The 20666-nt window shown below is 31.8% G+C and overlaps 1 long non-coding RNA gene and 1 pseudogene across 1 annotated transcript; one reads left to right on the top strand and one right to left on the bottom strand.

Annotated features, from left to right (window-relative positions):
• The first annotated feature begins 2084 nt into the window (after nt 1-2084).
• LOC107900224 (uncharacterized) lies at nt 2085-2832 on the top strand. The gene is made up of 2 exons (XR_001684837.2): nt 2085-2222; nt 2546-2832. It is a non-coding gene; the product is annotated as an uncharacterized lncRNA (long non-coding RNA).
• An 8952-nt stretch (nt 2833-11784) lies between these two features.
• On the bottom strand, nt 11785-17286 carry LOC107899848 (very-long-chain aldehyde decarbonylase CER1-like; annotated as a pseudogene).
• Between the last annotated feature and the right edge of the window lie 3380 nt (nt 17287-20666).

The following is a 20666-nucleotide window of genomic DNA, read 5'->3' as shown; positions in this document are numbered from 1 at the left end:
AAAAAAGTTAAATCACAATTGAAGCTTGTAAAAAGAAGAATATATATAGCAACATGTGGTAGCACATTAAAGAAAATTGAGGTTGTCGAAACCACTTTTTAAGTTTGAAAAAACGGGGATCAACTTTGAAAATAAAATGGGAGTCGCCACCGATCTTTTATTGAGGTGTGATCGGTTCATCATTAAAAATTTTAGGTCTGCGAGATTTGAGAAAATAGGTCCGGGAGTCGGTTACGCACGAGGAAGGGTTAGCACCCTCGTAACGCCCAAAATTGGTACCGAATCGATTATTTAAGGTCTTAATGTCGAAATTTTGAAAAGATTTTAAAATACGATTCTTTTATTTTGAATAAAATGAATTAGACGGCGAGTTTCACTTATTTCAAAGAAATAAATCGTCACACTCAGTAAGTTAGAGTGCAACATTTTAAATTCTCAAAATTAAATTTATCTCTTGACTTTTAAAACCTATGCGTTTTGAGAAGGATATCCGATTATTTGGGTCAAATGAGAAAATCAAAACCGAGTAAGTTAGGGTTTGATTTCACAAAATTCCTAAATATCGAATATTGCCTTTATTTTTATTTGTTAGAAGAATCCTCGTCTCGAGAAAATAATATGTCATATCCAATGCGCTAGGACACAACGTATCGAATTCCCGAGAATGAGTTTCTTATTTATGTGTTTTGATTAAAGAAAATTTTCGATTATTTAGATTCAACGAGGAAATTGGAACCTAATACGTTAGGGCTCAATTCTTTCGAAGATTCCAAATGTCGAGTATTTGCGTTATCTTGAAAGACTTTCGTATAAAATGATTTTGGCATTTAAACGATATGAAACATAACCTTTTAAGCGAATAAAATGCAATAGAATAATAATGTACAATGCGTATTGATAATTCGTAAAGTGAAATGTACACCAATGAACAATAAGCAATTAATAAGCAAAATACCGTATTTATAAGGGCAATAGCTACGTAAATATCATATTTAAAACTAATGAATTAAAATCAATAATATATAGAGATATATATACACACATATATATGAAAGTTTAGAACAAATCAAAATAGAATTGAAATAAATACTATACAAATAAATTTTAAAGAAAACCTAAATGCATAAAACGATATATGTATTAATTTGAACAAATCATACATACAAAATGATAATCTTAACATAAATAACAATATATATTCATATATACAAGAGGTTGAAATAAATAAAGAATGTAATAAGATAGGGTTTTGAAAAATACAAGACCAATTTAAATAAGTAAATAAATAGTACATGACAATGTGTTTTAAATGACTAATATAAATTGGTTTAAAACTGATAGTATAGGATAATTTTTAAAATAATTAATATAAAAATAAAATAATGCACAAAACAACTTAACATAATAATTTACAAAGAAAATTGAAATAATCATGTAAAAGTTTAAAGTAATATATATGAGAAATTAAAAGAAAACCAATTAAAGATAAACAGAGGGAAGAAACAAATTTTCAAATTAACTAATATGTATATGCAAAAAAATGAATAATATGAAAAAGCCGTATTTAATCTAAATAATGGGATACTAAGTAATCAAATAGATTAATAAGTAAAGTTTAAATAAAATAACAGTATAATATAAAAGTAAAAATAATATTAGCATAAAAATATTAAAGGGATTGATAAATTATAAACAAATCAATTAAAAGGAATACATTGAAATCAAGACTAAATTACAAGGAAAAAATAAAAATAAAGCGACACGGAGGGCCAGAGTGTAACGCGCGAATAACATGGGGGTCAGATGGGAAATACTCCCTTCCCTCAAAACGCGGCGTTTTTGCGCTGGTCAAAGTGAAACTACACCAAACATTCAGGACCGATTTAGAAAATTAAAAAGATCAGATTGAAACCCCTAAACAAATCAGAAGGGCCGATGGCGCAAATGTCCCCTCCAAGACCAAAACGCGCGGGTCTGGTCACGCTCGTGTCGGGTCATCGGGTATGGCCATAAGTCTATACGGTGCCGTTTTAATAATCTGCCTAAAAAATAAAAAAACCCCTAAACTAACCTAATCTGCCATTTGAAAGAAAAAAAATAAAAAAAACTAAGCACTCTCTCCCTTTGCGCCGCACGATGGTTTATCGCCTTCTTCGAAGGCTCCTCGAACCTTGCCCTAGACTCCGATGACGACGGAGAGAGAGCCAAGATCGCACTGCCAGGTACGAGTTCTAACTCTTCTTTTTCTTTTATTTTCTTTGCTTATGTATAAAAAACGAATCAAAAAGAAAAATGAAAAGAGAAAAAAAAAAGAAGACAAACTTTCAGATTTTTACCTTTAGAATCACTCTTTTTTGAATCTTTTGTTTTTTATTTCTTAAACTGTGTATCCCTTACAACGTTTGTATTGACTCTGTTATAGCGCCAAATTACAGAAAATAAAAAATAAAAAAATCCTCCCTCGAATCCCTCTTTTTTTCTTATTTTCTGCTATTTTTGCTGTCATTTTCTGCCTTTTCTGCTTTGTTGCATTCGTTGTGTGCAGGTGTACGGGCGTACGAGGGCCAGCTGGGACGTGGCGCGGCTCGTGTGAGGCATCGCGCGTGGTGGGCACGCGAGGAGGCTTGCGGCGCTGGGGCTGGGTAGAGGCAGGAGCGGCGCCCTAGGGTTTGCTGAAATGTTTATGTTGTGGGCCATTTGGGCTGAGTCAGGTTTTGGGCCATAGGTTTAATTGGGTCTATAATCTGGGCTTAGTGGATTGTGTTTAGTTTGGGTCGTATTGAGCCCAGTGTAAATGGACATTTAAAATGGACTGTTTTTTTTATTGGTTTATTTTTAGTGTATTTATTTCTGATTTGGGCCGGGCAAATTTGGGCCATTACGGAGGTAACTGTTGAAGGCCAATTTAAGTTCCAAGTGGCAGTTATTTTGGATGGTAATATGGATAGAAAGCAACTTAATATGGATGGCAATTAACTTATGATCTTTGGTGGCTAAGGAATTATACTTATATTCTATTTCTAATTATTTTAAGGTAAACATTTTCATTAACCTTCTTAAATAAGGATGGTTCTTGTTTTGATTATTTTTATTTTGTTAACTTTTATCACTTCAACGTTAAAATGGTAACAGAAGATTATTAACAGTGCATTTCCACGTATTATTTTGAGTGATTAAAATAGAAACGACTTCTATTTAGAGTGATTAATGGATGATTTATCCTAAATTTAGATGGACCGAAATAAAAGCGACTCCTATTTAGAGTGACCAAAATATGCAATGCACAGCCATGTATTTTGTTACCATTTAATGGTTGATCAATTTTTTTTTCCAGTGACCAAATTAATAAAAAATATTTTTGAATGATCAAAATAGAAATGACCCTATTTAAAGTAATTATCATGATAATTTACCAAATCTAAGTGAAGCGGTATTATCTTAATATAAAAACTCTAATAAAAATCCTATATAATTAAACTAAATAATAATGCTAATACATGTCAACACAACACACATGCACTATTCATGCTAATTTTCAAAAAAAAAAAGGAAGAAGAAGTTAGTTACGTGCCCGATTAAAACTTAAAAAATCAATTTAATCTATAAAAAGAAAATCAAAATTCAATTTACTCTTAAAATTTAACAAAAAAAATTCAAATAAGTCCATGATCTATAGAAAAAAAAACTAAAAATCTAAATTTTATTCTTTCATCTGAAATTTCTAAAATATTTTATCTTACCAATATTATAAGCCCATGATCTATAAATGTGACAACCTACACCCGACCCGGTCGTCAGATTCGAGTATGTAACATCACATTACGTTGTCAAAGCAACTTAGACTATTTCAATATAATTTCACCATATTTAATTCACATTTACCAATATCATAACAAATAAATCATTTAACAAAACCATTCATATGCATTTATAAGGTTTAAGATCTTATTGCATCTTATTACCGGGTCATGCTAAGTCAAAATCGGAGTTAGGACACGAATCCAAAATCACTTGTCAAAGTTCCAGGTTATGTCTCGAGACAAGTCATAAATTATTTTAGAAATTTTAGCTTCAATGTTTACTTGTCTCGAGACACAAAAGAGTGCATCTCAAGGCAAGGTCCTTTATGTCTCGAGACTAGGTCTCGAGATCAACCTTCCTTGTTTTTTTATTTTTGCTTCGATTTTGGATGTCTCAAGATAAGGGGTTTTTGTCTAGAGACCCGGAGCAGGGCAATATCTATTCAGCTTTGATGTAACTCTCTCTTAAGACAAAGACCACTTGTCTTGAGACCTAAGATCAATTGTGTTGCATTAGAATAATGAATAATGGACTAATAAAACTTTCACAAGGGAAGTTTTGCATATTACTCTAAAAGTTTCTAAATAATACAGTAACCCAAAACAGGACTATTGTTTAGAATATACCAAGTTTAAAAGTTGGAAATCTGAGAAAGAAGAGTCTAAATTAAAACTTTCTCTTTGGATTTTGTTGTCAAAAACATTGACTGAACAAAATGACGAGATGTCGTGTTGGTGATAAGGCTTCAATAAAAGGACAAGCGATGTTCATCAAGTAATAAGAAAGGGTTTTTGTGGAGAAAAAAATCTTCATTTGTGCATAAGCATTTGGTATGACACCTTGGGAATGGAGTAAACGACCAAAGAGCTTCACATTCTGTATCCTTGAATGATGATAGGAGAAGATTGAGAAAAAGCTAAATTTTTCTACCCTTGGGTTACAACGGGAGAAAGATGGTACAAATGTTGCATCCCAGTGGATTGAACTTTGAAGTTCACCGTGGGGGGCAATTTGATTAAGTGTTTTTTAGAGATGCTAGCCGAGCAAGAAGGCGTTGTAGCACGCCAATGATAAAATCTTGATAAACTTTGAGTAATGACAACCTAAGCGGGATTATTCTCGGAAAAAATGATATTCTACAATCATTCAAATGTCATTCATACACGTATAGTTAGGAGTATTTGATTCATTTTGATCATGACATCCTAATCACTAGGCTTAATTAGGTTCATAAATTGAATTATACAGGTCATGTTCCCCAGAGAACAAACCAGTGAAACCTCAGCTTTATCTCCCTGAGCAGCATTGGAGTAGGTTGAAAATGGCAAATCTTGTCTTCCTGTATTGGCAGCAAAGTAGATTGAAAACCCCAGCCTTATCTCCCTGAGCAGCAGTGGAGTAGGTTGAAGATAGCAGATCTTGTCTTCCTGTATTGGCAGCGAAGTAGATCGAAGATACCAGCTTTGTCTCCCTAAGCAGTAGTGGAGTAAGTTGAAAATAACAGATTTTGCCTTCCTGTACTGGCAGCGAAGCAGATCGAAGACACCAGTTTTATCGCCTTGACGTTGCAATGGAATAGATTGAAGCCACAACAGCGAATCTTACTTCCCTGGCGTTGCAGCGGAGCAGATTGAAGCCACGACGGTGAATCTTATCTCCCTGGCGTTAAGACTTGGATTAGCTAAAGTGGAGCGGATTAAAGTTGTGGGCAGCGAATCCTATCTCTTTGGCATTACAATTAAAAAGATTGAAGCCACAAAGGCGAATCTTACTTCCTTGGCGGTGTAGTGGAACAGATTGAAGCCACGACGGTGGATCTGGTTTCCCCGATATTGCAATTAAAAAGATTGAAGCCACAAGGGCGAATCTTACTTCCTTGGCAGTGTAGTAGGAACAGATTGAAGCCACGATGGTGGATCTGGTTTCCTCGACATTGTGATTAAAAAGGTTGAATCCACAACGGCGAATCTTACTTCCTTAGCTGTGCAGTGGAGCAGATTGAAGGTGCGACGACGAATCTAATTTCCCTGACATTGCAATTAAAAAGATTGAAGTCACAACGGCGAATTTTACTTCCCTGAAGTGTAGTGGAACATATTGAAGCTACGACGGTGAATCTTGTTTCCCCGACATTACAGTCAAACAGATTGAAGATGGCGAATCTTATCTCCTTGAAGATGCAGCGGAGCAGATTGAGGCCAATAATCCTATCTCCCTAAAGTTGCAGTGGAGTGAATTGAGGATAGCAAGTCTTATCTCCCCGAGGTTGCAGCAGAAGTAGACTGAAGATAGTAAATCCTATCTCCCTGAAGTTGCAGTGGAGCGGATCAAAATGATAGATCTTATCTCTCTGAAGTTGCAGAGAGCAGATCGCATCCAGTCTTATCTCCCTGAAGTTGCAGTGGAGCAGACAAAATAATCAATCCTATGGAGCAGATTAAAACTTTAGATCTTATCTCTCTGAAGTTGCAGAGAGCAGATCGCATCCTGTCTTATCTCCCTGAAGTTGCAGTGGAGCAGACAAAATAAACCAATCCCATCTCCTTGAAGTTGCAGTGGAGCGGATTAAAGCCACAGATCTTATCTCTCTGAAGTTACAGAGAGCAGATCGCATCAAACTTATCTTTAAAGTTGCAGCAGAATTAGTTGAAGTTACAAGTCTTATCTCCCTGAAGTTGCAGTGGAGCAGACTAAAGATAGCAAATTTTGTTTTTTGAGAAGCTACAAGGTACAAGTCCTATCTCCCTAACGTTGCAGTGGAGTGGATCGAAGCACCAATTCTTATATCTCTGAAGATGCAATAAGATGGAATGAGGCTACTTGAAGAAGAGGAACACCAAGATCCAGCATGACCAGACAAAATTGGCCATTTTTAAAGTCTTTGCTCAGTTTTCGTTGCACAATAACGAGTAAAGAGAGGCAGCTGTAATGCCCAATTTTTGCCCGGGCCCATACATGAATAGACATCAAAAAAATAATAAAACCATAAACACCAAATTAAAACTAAACCTAACCTAAAACCCAAATTACACCCGAGCCCACCTAGACTTAACCCTAGCCCAATCACAGAGCGGCCCAAAACACAAGTTTTCAAAGATCAGCAGAAACCCTAAGTAGCCTTCTTCCCAACCTCAGCGCTGCAGCAACTGTTTCCACGCACGAACACACAACAGCCCTGTATGTCGCGCACGTCGCCCTCGCACAACCCATGTACCTTAATCCGGTGCACCTGCAAACCACGAATAGCAAAAACAGTAAAAAATACGGAAAATGTAAAAGGGGGGTTAATTTTTATTTTCGGCTATAAAGTCGAATAAAATCTGTAAGTTTTTTTTTGGGGGGAGACAAATGTTGTATTGAAAAATACTGAAATACGAAAACAAAAGGAAAAGAAATATTTTTTTTGAAGGTGATTAATTTGCTCCGTTTTTCCTTTTCTTTTTACTGTTTTTTTTATTTTCCTACTTGTTTCTTAAAATACATAAGCGAAGAAAAGGAAAAAGAGAAGTATACTTACCTGCGTGGAGGAGACGACGGAGCCTCGTTTGCTCTACCCAAATCGGAGCTGGAGGGAGGCTTCAAACCCGTTGAGGTGGTTGCGGCAGCTAGGGGTTTGGGTTAAAGAAAACCCTAGCAGAGAATTTCCCTCCTCCCTCCCCTCTGTTCTTTAAAGAAAATGAAATAGAAATGTTTTTTTAAAAGGAAATTTTTTATTTTAATATTAAAGAAAAGCAGTGTCGTTTAATGGCCATGGATTTGCGTTTTTTTTATTCCAATGGTCTATTTGCGCAATTGGTCCCCTGTTTTTACAATGTTTTTAAATTATTTTTTTATTTCTCTTAAATTTTACAACATGTTTTATAATTGTTTCAATTTAATCCGTATTGCTGCACGGTGTTTTAGAGGGAGGGATTAATTTCCCTTTTGGTCCTCTACTGTTAATTGTGTGTTCTATTTGGGCCAATTACATTTTATTTATTTCAAATTTATCCCAAATTTCTGTTTTAAGTTTAAAATTAGTCATTTTTGTTATTATTGCTATTAAATTAGTTAATTTCAATAGCTATTATTATTATTATTATTATACATATACACACGCATATTTTTTTATAATATATATTTTAAACTTTTGTAAACACGTGTACATATTTTATATATATATTTATTATTTTATTTTCATAAACTTTTATATATATATATTTTATATATAACTTATTTAATGTATACACACATATTCATATTTTTTTTATATTTTGCAATTTATATACATATCTATATATATATTTTTTTCCTCACGAATATATATACATATATTTTTTTAAAAACGTACATATATGTACATGCATACATTCTTATAATATGTATATACGTACCTTTTTTAGAATTATTATAAGTTTTTTTTTTGTATTTCATGTTTTTTTATATATATACTTATACACGTGTTTTAATATATGCATATACATATTTTCAGAATTCATTTATATATATTATACTTATATATATATATTGCGAATACATATACATTTATAATTCTTATTAAAGTATTTGCTTCTTGTTGCATATTAACGTTTTATCATACTTTTAAAGAAAATATGTTTGATTTCGCTAAAGCATTAAAACCATTTTTGTTCAAAGGCTTTCAAGATTGTAATATTCGATATTCGGGATTTTTAAGAAGATTGAGCCCTAACGTATTGGGTTTCAATTTTCCTAATTAACCCTAAATAGTCAAGAATACTTTTTTTTAAAACGTATAAATAAAAGTCATTTTCGGGAATTCAACATGTTATGTCTGAACGCATTGGGTATAATATATTTTTTTCTCGAGATGAAGATTTTCCTAAAACAATAAAGGTAATATTCAATGTTTTGGGATTCTGAGAAATTGTACCCTAAGTATTGGGTCTCGATTTCTTCGTCTGACTTAAATAATTGAATATCTTTTTAAATTTTATCGCTTAAGTTTTTTGGACAAGCTTATTCTTGAGAATATGAAATATCATGCCCTAATGCATTGGATATGACCTTTTTTTTTTCTGTGGATGAGAGGGTTCTAACATATAATTTGATTTATACAAGTTTTTAAATACAATGATTGTATTTTAAAATATTTTCAAACTTCTGACACTAAGACATTAAACAATCGATTCGGTACCAGTTTTGGGCGTTACGAGGGTGCTAATCCTTCCTCGTGCGTAATTGACTCCCGAACCTATTTTCTCAAATTTCGCAGACCAAAATTGTTTTCAATGTGACCTGATCACACCTCAATAAAGGATCGGTGACGACTCCAATTTTTGTTTTTAAAGTCGGCAACTTGAATTTTTGTTTTTTTTCAAAAAATGGTTTCGACATAAACATTTTTATCTCATTTTAGTTTCACATATATATAATAAGTAGTGTTACATTTTTAATCCTTATTATCAAATTCAAGTATCTTATTACAAATCACATTCAATTAATTTATTTGGCTCTTATAAACTGACTCAGATTAAAAGATAGATACACGGATCAATCCACCAACGCACACCAGTATACACACCGAAGTGCTAGTCAGGCATAACCAACACAACATGCATAAAGCACTTAATATAACATGCACGAGGCTGTGACTATAACACACATATAGCGCTGAATGTAACACGTACAAGACGCTAAATATAACACGCGTAAAGTGTTGAAACTCCCACCTATCAGATGGACCCTATGACATGCCAACTATACCTGTGACTCTATCCAACGACGTTAACATGACAAAGGCCATATATCATCAAACAAGCATCTATGCATACAAATCACATATCAATAATCACAAATCACTTAGTCAGGTATATGTACCTTTCATTATTAATTTCCATGATTATGTTGATAGTTTGATATTTCTGATCACTTAACAAGTCAAACAAATACATTTAGATATTTAACGAACTCGAATTATGAGAACACAAACCACATTAGCTATTCGTCTACGATTTTACCTTTCCTTTTGTTTTTCGACATCTTGACGTCCTCTTTAGTTATGCGAGGTAAGTTTTGATAAAAAAAATCAATTAATCACACAGTTCAAATACAAATCAATACATAATATACATGAAATCATTTTATTCGATTTAGTCTCTATATACCCAAATATATGAAACACTCGTTTTTCACAATTTACCTAATCGAAATTAAATCCGACTTAATACATATAGTACTGGGACCTCCTACAATTTAGTCCTTAGCAATCGATTATTTATCAATTGATTCAGACTAAATTCTTTAATTCCTATTAAATATCTAACATATTTTCCATCACTTAACTAAATTCTTGCATGTATTCAAGCTATTTATATCAAAATTTGAAAATTTCTAACAATGAAAACCTAACTCAAAGCTTATTAATTTCATAGATTTATGATACGGGCTTCTAAAATCTAACATTATTAATCAACAATTTTTTTAAAATTAAAGAAAACGGCTCACCTATCCTTCTAATTGCAACTACGACAATGGAGGAAATGAAATGATTTTTTTTTTCTTTATTTAATGGATGGTGAAAGAGGGAACGAATGAGCTTAATATTTTCTCCCTCCCGCTATCAAAGCATTTATATGTATATATAGAGAGAGGGGTAATTAACAAGTTAATTAAGTTAATTAAGTCACTAATCAAATGATTAAATTAACTTAATATTCACTTAGTGGAGAATGATGACACTCCACTTAGTTAAGCACTAACATGAAATTAAAATGGTTTAATTGCTAATTAACCTTTTTTTAATTTCTATTTAAGGAACTTATGAATTTAAAAATCTCTTTCCTTTCACTTTAGTCATTAATCAATTTAGTCCTTATACTATTTTTATTAACCAATTCAGTTCAATTACATTCACTCATTTGACCTTTCTGATGCGTATTTGACACGTAATTATTTTAATTTAATTATCTACTATTCTATTCAATAAACTTGATCCTAAATCGAATTTTTTGACACTGTTGAAAACCACATCATTACAATAAAATATTCAAAAAAATTAATTGAATTTATCTCGATTCAACATGAAATTCAAAATTGAAAATTTTAGGGCGTTCTAGAACAAGCCTTTTATGCATATATGTCTAACGACTTGTTTAGGTTAAAAGGTATAAACTATAGAGCACATTTATTTGTCCGATTAGGAATTGTGTTTTTTAGTGCAAAAATTGTGAGTAAACTGAATTGTGTTCATTAATTTATATCTAAAAAAAAAATCTTATCATCTATGTGATAATAGAATGTCGATAATGTCAATGTATCGTAAAGAAAGAATGAAAAATAGAACACATAAATTTTACGTAGAAACCCTTTCGGGAAAAAACCACAGGTAGAGGAGAAGAAAATTTACTATGTCGAATTCAAATGATACAAGAGGAGAGATGACTACGTCTATTTATAGGTTTGTAAAACCGTATTCTAGTCAATGTCAAATAGGAGTAATGCAGGAAGATTAAAATATCTTATTCTAATCAACATCAAATAGAGGTAGTATACTTCTATACGGATTTCACTTGTGCAGCCTGTATTTTTTTATTGGCCTTCGCCCTCGTAGATTCCCGTATCTTGCCACTTATATTTTATTTTAACAAGAATTTAGGTCACATATCTTTAACAACTTATATGAATAGGTTTCGTAAAATTTTAAAATTATATAATTATTCTTTCATACATTAATTTAGTAAAACTTTATCCATAAATTATGTTAGAAAACTTTCTTGCAACAAAATTTATAAAAATATTTTAAAACTTTAAAACTTAATGTTTTAATGGTAAGTTAACAAATTATATTTTAATTAGATCGAATTATTTTATTTTATGACATATTTAAATAGATAAAAATTATTAATTTAAATTTAAATAATTTAAACAAAATTTTATATTTAAATTTATTAATGTTGAAGTCAATTAATATAATGTGAAATCTATTTTGAAATATTAATTAATCTAAGTTTAACTAAAATTAGATAACATAATTTTATTAATTTTAAATATTTAAAGGGTATTTAGATGTTTCATTTAGTAGTTAATTTGAAATTCATAGATGATATATATGCAGAGTTTTAACTCTGAGATCTCCTAATACGAACTATGGAGGCATTGTAGAGGAACCTATAACTCGCTAGAGACTCGCATGATGAGTCCTAAGGATAATAGTATAGGTAAATTGCTTATACATAGAAAATATAGCACCAAGTAGATAGATAAATTGCCAAATGTGTTTTAGGATTTTGATTGAGTTGGGACCGTCAGAGGCTGAAATCCGTGCTTGAGGCATGCTTCCCAAACTTTGTCAATGTTAGAGATGGTGTAACCACATTCATGCTCCTCCCATCCTTCCAGAGCATGCAATATCCCAGCTATGCGCCATACGCTCATCACTCTCCTTGGCAACCAATTCTGCTACATGCATTCATGTTGTTACTCTTTAGGACATATATTTTAGCAGAGTAGAACAAAAGCTTTTGAAGCTTTTAATTAATTTTAGAGATAACGGGACATATGGAGTAAGTTTCAAGGCCAACCTCGCAAGAATCCACATTCTCAAGGGCCTTCGGAGTCTGCATTGCTGGTGTTGTGTGATAGAAGCAGTCTTTGCGCAAATTTTTCAGTGGAAATTGCGAAAAGGGAATAAATAGTGTTCCTTTATTTGCCTTTCTTTGCTCTTCTTCGGTCAAGTCATCTCCCACTAACCATACCTGCAACATATAAATAATTCATCATCACTTGTTAGCCATTTCAACTATTTTTATTTGGAAAGGCCTAGGTTTGAGGCTTGAGACTTAATTACCTTGCAAGAGCTATAACTCTTTGAGATAACCAATTTACCCTCAGACTTGGTGCCTAGTGATTTATCAAGCTTCTCATATTCATCCTCACGCAATACAGTGACCTACAATGCAATAAGCAGTTAAAGCTTCAAATTTCCTTAGAAAAAGTTAGACAGTTGAGAATTTGGCAAGCTAGGCACTGCTTATTTATGTGGCTATCTAATTAATGAGTAAGCAATGGGATGGGATGGTACCTGAATACCCTTTTGGCATAGGGAAAAGGCGACTGCAAAAGCAACTTTAGTTAAGTTGCCTCTAAGAAGTACTTGGGTTGTTCCCTTTGGTATGCTATTTAGAAGAACTGCAACTGCCAAGCTGCTCCCATCCACTAATTTCACTTTAAGCTGGGGATGTTTCTTCACATACACCTCACCATATCTGTTTAGCTCTTTACCCTACATAGTGTTCATTTTACCATCATACTTCGTATTTTCTGTTAAAAATTATTTTTACCTTTTCTTTTAAAAAATATTTTTAATGTAATTTTCCAGCAATGGTGATTGATTTGTGGGAAGAGGGTGAAAAACTTGCCTGATTCATGAGGCCTAGACTCAACACACTAGTTCCTTTTTCCTCAGCCTCTAATACGGCTTCCTCAATCATGTTATTGATGGATTCCTTTTGCCATTTCAAGTGGTACTGAAAATTAATTGCAACACTGTTAACTACTAAGACTATGCATGTATGCATATATTCATTTTTAGTATTTGGTTGCACCAACTCACAGCTGCACTAATAAAGCTTCCTTACCTGTTCTCTGAAATTGGGTATGGCCCATGTCTGTAATCTAAGTTGACGGAATCGGTTCCTTTCAACAACAAAAGTGCGACGATAAATCCTGGTAAGCATCATGAACCACAATGTAACAGGCCAGAGCAACCACAAGTACCAAGCTGATGAGTATGGTTTAGAGGCCAAGTAGGCAAATCCAACGCGGAGATGATAGATCGACTCAGGTGTGGTTAGGTGCATTAGATGCACCACGTTGGGCGTTTCCTCTTTTCTTTGGAGTGAAATTTCATACAAGGTATCCAAAGATTTGTCCTCTGTGCCATAGATATAATCATAGATTGGCATAAACAATGAATAGTTGGTCCTGAACCGTGTGTGGTGCAACGAGTGAAACCTGCCCAAAAATTTAACATTATTTTTATGTATGTCAAATCATAAGTAGACATTTAAGAGTTGTTAAATTATATATGTTTTGCTTTAAAATAAGTTATCAGTTTAAGAAAAAGGTTTGCATGAACCAGTTACTTCATGTATTATTTAATTATCACAGACTTTCTATATAAATGTGAATAGTCTAATAAATAATTGACTTTCTATATAAATGTGATTATGTAGCATGATTTAATTAAGGTGGCATTTTTTTAAATGAAAGTGGTATGTTGATGTTATGTAATTGTTTTATACAATAATTTCTTGTGAGGTCTTGGTATAGTTGGGAAAGTTAGAGGCTGCGGGTCTTTTGAACCTTAGTTTGAGACTCACAATGTGTAATTATATGTGTGGGTTAATCCAATTAGCTGATTTTAGATTGGATTGTTCCAATTCTTAATTCGTTTGTGTTGTAATAATTTGATTCTTAATTCGGAATAAAATCACATCCATGAGGTCAACTTAAAATCTAACTAAACTTAAAATCTTTTGTAAAAAAATATTTTAATAAATTTATATGTATGTTATAGTTTTTTTTAGCTTTCATGTTTATGATAATTTTTTTCTTTAAAATATTTTAAATTAAATTCAATGTTAAATGGATTTTTTGGCAATTTTTAAAAGGTGTTTTAAGTATAAAAAAATCATTCAAACTTTGTAAAAACCATAATGGTGGAAATTAATATTTTTGGTTAATAGTAGAAGTTAGTTGTGATAATTATTTTTAACTTAAAATTATACGAAAGATTGGGAAAAATAGGAACATAAGTTAATAAAAAAAAGGAAATATATGATATACGGAAATAAAATTAAAAAGTAAATAAATTATTGTATAATTTAAAATATAAATAATATAATATATTGTATTAATTATAAAATCTAAATTAAATCTATTAGGTGAATATCTGTTATTAATCTTGTACCATGTGTAAGTTGTAGATTTAATCTATATTATTCAATTTGATCATTTTTAGTATCTATATTTTTCGATTTTGAACTTTTAGTCATAGCTCAAATAGTAGTCAGTAAATCCATTAACTAAAATGATGTGGTTTTTATGTGAGTATTATATGAAAATAATAAGGTGATATGACATTACACATGTGGTAATATATTTGTTACATAAAGTTTTAAAAATAATAGAATATAACTTAATGAATTTAATGGATACTATTAGGTGAGGACTATAAATCTAAAATTCAAAAAATACAAAGATTAAAAATGATTAAAATTAGAGTGTGGAGACTAAATCCCTATCGTACACGTAATATAAGGACTATAGCAAATTTTGACCACTAAAAGAATCTCATTTCTTTTTCTAGACCTTTTTTATTGCCATTAATACCATGTGTTTTTTTTAGGTTAATATATATTTTACCAACTTGTCTATTTTGTGCTTACTTGGTACCTACTTTTTTTAGGACCTAGTTCATACTTGAACTTGTATTCTATCACATAGTTCGATATTTTCAGGCTAACATTGTTAATATGTATTGATGTGATATTATTAGTCAATTCGATAGTGACACATGATAATTTCTTAAAATATTATTAATTAAACATAAATAAAAAAATCTTTAAAATGATATAAATTAATAATAAAATATAAAATATTTTTCATATCAAAAATAAATTTAGACAATATTTATTAATTTATTAATAAAAAATATAAAAAATTTTCAACATCAAGAATGATTCCAGGCTCATTCTCCATTGTTGATGTTAAATTTTTTTGATATACTTTTTTTTTAAATTTATATATTTTTATGTTTTATTTATGTTTGACATATGATATTTTAAGAGGCTGTTATATGTCACCACCGAAAAAGTTATAAGTGCCACATCAACACAAATTAATGATGTTCATGCAAAGGTATTATATTGTATAAAAGAAAGTAAATTTAGATACCAACTAGATAAAAAGAATGGTAAAAACTAAATAGAAGTTGATAAACTGGGGGCAAAATATATATTAAGCATTTTTTTGTTAATGCATCTCCTTAAGAAGGAACAATTTACTCGCCGTGTCACGTGCTTGTAATTTTCATGATCCCAAAAGAGTTAAATACTAGATAATGAAATTGATTATGAAGAGAGGGAGAGAGAGAACGTACGATGGAGTATACATTATGTACTAGAGAGGAGGGAAAATGGAGAAGACCCAGTTGGGGATGAGCTCAAAGTTGCAATGCCCCATGTTGTTCATTAAGTCGATGTAAGTGATGTAGCCAGCAATGGCGATGATGGATCCAGTTCCAGTAAACACAACTGTCGACACTGGTATTGCGAACAGTGCAAAGTATACTATGTGTTCTGCAAATGGATGTATCACAGCTGCAAAACGCACACTTATCATTCTTGATTATTTCTTTTCTCTTAACAAAAACTATATTATATATAATCAAATACTAATTATTACTAAATATAATTGCCCCCCAAACCAAATTACTATATTCATATTATATATTTATTGATACAACACTTGATCTCATCTCAGAACGTAAAAAGGGTTGATATGGTCCCAATATGAAGGTGTCCAGCAGTACTGAAACCCAAAAATAGCAACACAGCACTACACAAACCATTACTATTTATGCTTTTCACTATCATGTTGAACGTTAAGTTTGAGAAGCAGTTTTGGAAAATATTAATTAAGAAGTGGATAGAGCACAGGCAAAGCTGCTTACAAGTAATAGGCTCAGTGACAATGGAGGAATGATGATGAGAATGGTAGCGAGAGTAAAGATTATGATGGTGCAGAGCTCTATGAAACCAGTAGTAAAGGAACTCCACTGGACCGGCATGGAGCAGCATGGTTATAATCACACCATCCGTTCTCCATATGGGTATGTGTGAACCTCCTGGAAAGTATTTGTTGCCCAAGTAAAAAATGATTGCATTGAACAATATTTGATCATCCCTGCAATGTTCATGGTTCATCCCCAATCCAAACAAGTATACCCACTTTAAAAATTAATCAATTCTCGGAAACAAAAATTTAGCTTTATTTGTTACTTGGGCATATCAATTACCAGTTCCTTTCCCTGTCAACTTGGTCAAATTCGATACCCTTGTCCACAATCCTGTTGGTGCCTTTGGCAGTTTGATAACGAGAAAGGCTAATCCAAAGCTGGCTGTGCAACATTCTCCATAACATGAGTGGGAGTATCGTAAGGTTGAAAACATCCCACCCTTTTTCATCGCCAACTATAATCGAGTATATGCTCTCTGTGATCCAAGGAGCCAGAATTATGTACTGTAAATACCCATCCAACAACACAACATAGATGAATGAAAATGCATGAGAGAATTGACTCGATATGGGAGAAAATTAATATATAAAAAAGGAAAGAGACCATCTTACCTTAAAGCTTCCAAGAGGCTTCCATGGCCAGTCAGTGAGAATTCCTGGTTCAGAAGCCATGCTTTGGTAAACTACTAGTTTCGATGGATAGCTGCTAATAGCTTTGGAAGGGGATCTTATTACTAGAATGAAGCTAAGCTGCTTTGTTGTGTAGGGGGTGGTATATATAGTGCATTCAAGCTCTAATGTAGCCAGGTACATTAAAAATATTTCCAACCTACTCCTAACTAGAATAAATTCCTAAGACCTCTCATAGAAGTCGAAAAGTACCGATTTTAAACCAAAACTTTTAATAAACATACAGTTTTTAAATCAATTAAATGAACATTTTCTTCTTCATTCCACCCTCCCATAAATAGCCCAACATTTACTCTTTGCATTTTCGAAGTGCCATGTTTGGTTTCTAACTTTACTTTTTGGTATATTTTCTTTTTAGAATAAATTATATTAGGATGAGATTAAAAAATATAGTTTTTAAGCACCAATAAAATAGTGTCACGTCATTAAATTTTAAAAATAATAAAGTATTATTATTCACTCATCCATATTTAATATCTTCTCCATCTTAATTTAATTTTAATTAAATTACTTAAAATAATTAATTTTTTAAATTATAAATAAACATATATATTTCTTTACAAATTTTAATCATTTTAGTTTTTTTCATAAGTTAATATTTTTTATTTTTGTGCAACCAATTTAAAAAAAAATTTGTGTAATTTTTTTTCATGTCATTAACACATAAAAAAATAGAAATTTTCTTGTTGATAACATGCATGAATACTGAAGGAAGATTTACCTTTAGACTGTTAGCAAAAAAAAAAAAAAGGATTTACCATTAGAAGATAAGAAATTCACTGGACATAAATGACAATAGGCCTTAACAAAGTGAGACACATCTCAAACAAAGATTCGAAAACTTCGAAGTGGTAGATGTTGGAAAAATTGTAATTTATAGGAACTTTGAGGCATATTCTCAATAAATAAAGGTGGAGAGTTGAATAATACAATAATGGTTTCATATTTTACTCCATGAGACATTTACAATGGTATATCATATGCTCAAAATGGTTGAGTGATAAATGAGAAATTAATGCTCAAAGTAAGTTACTTAGAAATATTTGTTGAGGGAAAGTAAAAGCTTACATCCCACATTGGTTAAATACCAAGTGTGAGATGTGTATATATATGGGAACCCCCTTGAAGGGTAATTGATTGATTAAGTTTGAGATTTATTCCCGTCATTTAATAAGTTTTATTCGATTTTGTTTCCAAATTAAAAGTAAATAAAATTTGATTCGGGATTTATTCTTGCCGATCAACGGGTTTTATTCAAATTTTTTATTTTATTTCCAAAAGGAATATTAAAATCAAATAAAATCTGTTTCGAGATTTATTCCCGCCTTTCAATAGACTTTATTTCATTTTTTATTTTTTTTCCCGAAACGAGTATTAAAATTAAATAAGGATTTATTCCCACTGTTCAACAGATTTTATTCCATTCTCGATTTTAATGCCAAACGAGAAATTAAAATTAACTAATATATGTTTCGAGATTTATTCCCGCCGTTTAACAAATTTTATTCGATTTTAATTTGGTTTCCAAATTAGAATTAAATTGTATAATTTGTTTCGGGATTTATTCCCGCCATTTAACAGATTCTATTCAATTTTGTTTTATTGTTCCCAAATTAGAATTAAATTGAATAATCTGTTTCGAGATTTATTCCCGTCGATTAACATATTTTATTCGATCTTGATTTTGTTTCTAAACGAAGACTTAATCAAATAATTCTGTTTTAGGATTTATTCCTACCGCTTAACTAGTTTTATTTAATTAAATAATTCTGTTTCGGGATTTATTTTGATTTTGTTTCCAAACAATATTTAATTAAATAATTTTGTTTCAGGATTTAATCCTGTCATTCAACAGAATTGATTTTAATTTTGTTTCAGAATTTTAATTCTACCGTTTAAAAAAGTCAAAGGAAAGTATAGATTGGAAATTAAATTTTCTATTTATTGTGGCCTTAATTGTGGCTTTAAATTATGAAAGCTTAATTTGTATCTTCAAAATTGTGACATTAAAAGAAAAGAAATTTGTCAACAGTGAATTAAAAAGACAATATGAAAGTACATGTCTAGGATTGGTTCTTTAAAAGACTTGCACCATGTTTGGTTGGGTGTAATGGATTAGCCATTACACCCCTATTCCATGGACCCCACTTAATCTCATGTTTGGTTGGATGTATTGCCCTAATACGGGCCTATTACGTTACGGACGCAATCCTCATTTTCTCTGCTTCAACGCCGATTTCTAATTCCTTCCGAAAGCAAGGATTAGCTAATCGGTGTTTGTTTTACCCTTCCCAGCAGAAATCGATCTCTACCCCACCCTCTCCCTCTCCCTCTCCATCTCCCTCCCAACATCAACAGAAGTTGCCACCGAACCAAACCTCTACCCGCTCAGATCTTTCGCCGACTTTCATCTTGGCATCTTGGCATCTTTCGCCAACATCAACAGAAGCGGCAAGTGCTTCTTCTCTTTTTTTTACTTAATTTGGATTTTTAATTTTCTTCCTTATGATTGTTTTGTCGACAAAAAACAGATTTGTGTTCTTCAACTATGGTGGGTTTTGTCTGTTGAAATTAGGGTTTTTTTGGGGATAAATTATCAATTCTCCTGCATTATCATTCTATCTTGTATCCTTCAGTTGTCTGTTGAAATAACTCTAGTTTGGAGTAGAAAGTTAAAACTGCGTGGATTAGGCTTCTATTTTTTTCCCCTTTATTTCGCCATTCAAACTTCATGTGTGGTGAAGCCGTTATATAATGATAAAGTATGATTGAGTTTATAATGTCGTAATTACATGGTGGATTTTAATTTCTAAGCAAGAAGTTCTGTGGCTGAACTTTCTGTTTTGTCGTGGCCAAGCAGGAGTTTTAATTGTGAAATGCTCTCTGAGGATACTGTCCATGCATTAAAAATGAACAGCTGATTAATAATCTTGACAACTGCGGAGAACTTCTGATCTATTGCATTCTCATTTTTGGAGTTTCTGTTTCATTAGATCAATTCATTTTATACAACTTTTCTTGCTTTTGTTTGAATATTTGTTTTATGCTGTTTCTCTTTTCTTGGATTTTAATTTTGATCTAAAGTCACTTGATTTTTGGATTTTAGTTTTGATCTGAAGTTACTTAAAAAGTAGCATCTATAATCTTCAAGATGTTCGATTTTCAGTATTTCTGGGTCTTATTATGGCTTGTTTGTCGAGAAATTCTAATGTGTGGTTTTGGATATAGGTTTAGTTGAGGCAAAAGTACCATGTAACCATTTAGTTGAATGTTTTACATGTGGAGTAGTGTATAATCTATCATATGTAACAATGTAAGGCTATTTTACGATTCTTTGTGGATTGAAGTCTTGTTTTCGTTTGGATAATTTCTCTGATCAATTTTGGGAGTATTAAGTTCTAGGAGTTTTCTTTTTC

This window comes from Gossypium hirsutum, chromosome D06 (assembly GCF_007990345.1).
Source record: "Gossypium hirsutum isolate 1008001.06 chromosome D06, Gossypium_hirsutum_v2.1, whole genome shotgun sequence".
In the NCBI taxonomy this organism is placed as follows: domain Eukaryota; kingdom Viridiplantae; phylum Streptophyta; class Magnoliopsida; order Malvales; family Malvaceae; genus Gossypium; species Gossypium hirsutum.
The sequence above is the reverse complement of the archived record's forward strand: the minus strand, read 5'-3'. Positions and strand labels throughout refer to the sequence as shown.